Source organism: Pteropus vampyrus, unplaced genomic scaffold (assembly GCF_000151845.1).
Source record: "Pteropus vampyrus isolate Shadow unplaced genomic scaffold, Pvam_2.0 Scaffold4798, whole genome shotgun sequence".
Lineage (NCBI taxonomy): Eukaryota > Metazoa > Chordata > Mammalia > Chiroptera > Pteropodidae > Pteropus > Pteropus vampyrus.
In genome coordinates, this window is record NW_011893579.1 from 815 (window position 1) to 1,219 (window position 405).

Below are 405 nucleotides of genomic sequence, written 5' to 3' on the forward strand. Positions count from 1 at the left end.
CCCAGGGGTGGGAACAAGCCTGGGAGGTTGTGGGGAAAAGAGCGAGTTGACCAGTTGACCAGTCTCCTACCACCAGGTGGGTGGAAAAGAGGGCCGGGCCCCTGTGCTGTCCCCGTCGTGTCCCCATTGGGGCGGGCACCACTCACTGGGGAACATGGCCCAAGGGGGTCACATGACAGGGGGGTGGGGTGTGCCCTGGAAGCAGCCACCGTGGAGGACCGTGTTAGAGGCTTGGAACCTGGGTGAGAGAGATCAGGGGTGCTGGGCGGTGGGAACAAGCCGTGGGACGGAAAAGGGTGGTGAAGGGTGGCGGTCGGCACCACGGCGTGGGGAGGGGTGGGAGGGGGAGGGGCGCTGTCGGTGGTGGGTGAAGGACAGCTCCGAGGTGGCGGGGAGTGGCAGGGG

General features: G+C 66.9%; 1 protein-coding gene across 1 annotated transcript in view; it reads left to right on the forward strand.

Moving 5' to 3' along the window:
• The window catches only part of LOC105310497 (tyrosine-protein phosphatase 13), a gene marked incomplete at both ends in the record, with an annotated part of 3,574 nt that overhangs the window by 811 nt on the left and 2,358 nt on the right, over positions 1-405 (forward strand). The window lies entirely within an intron of this gene.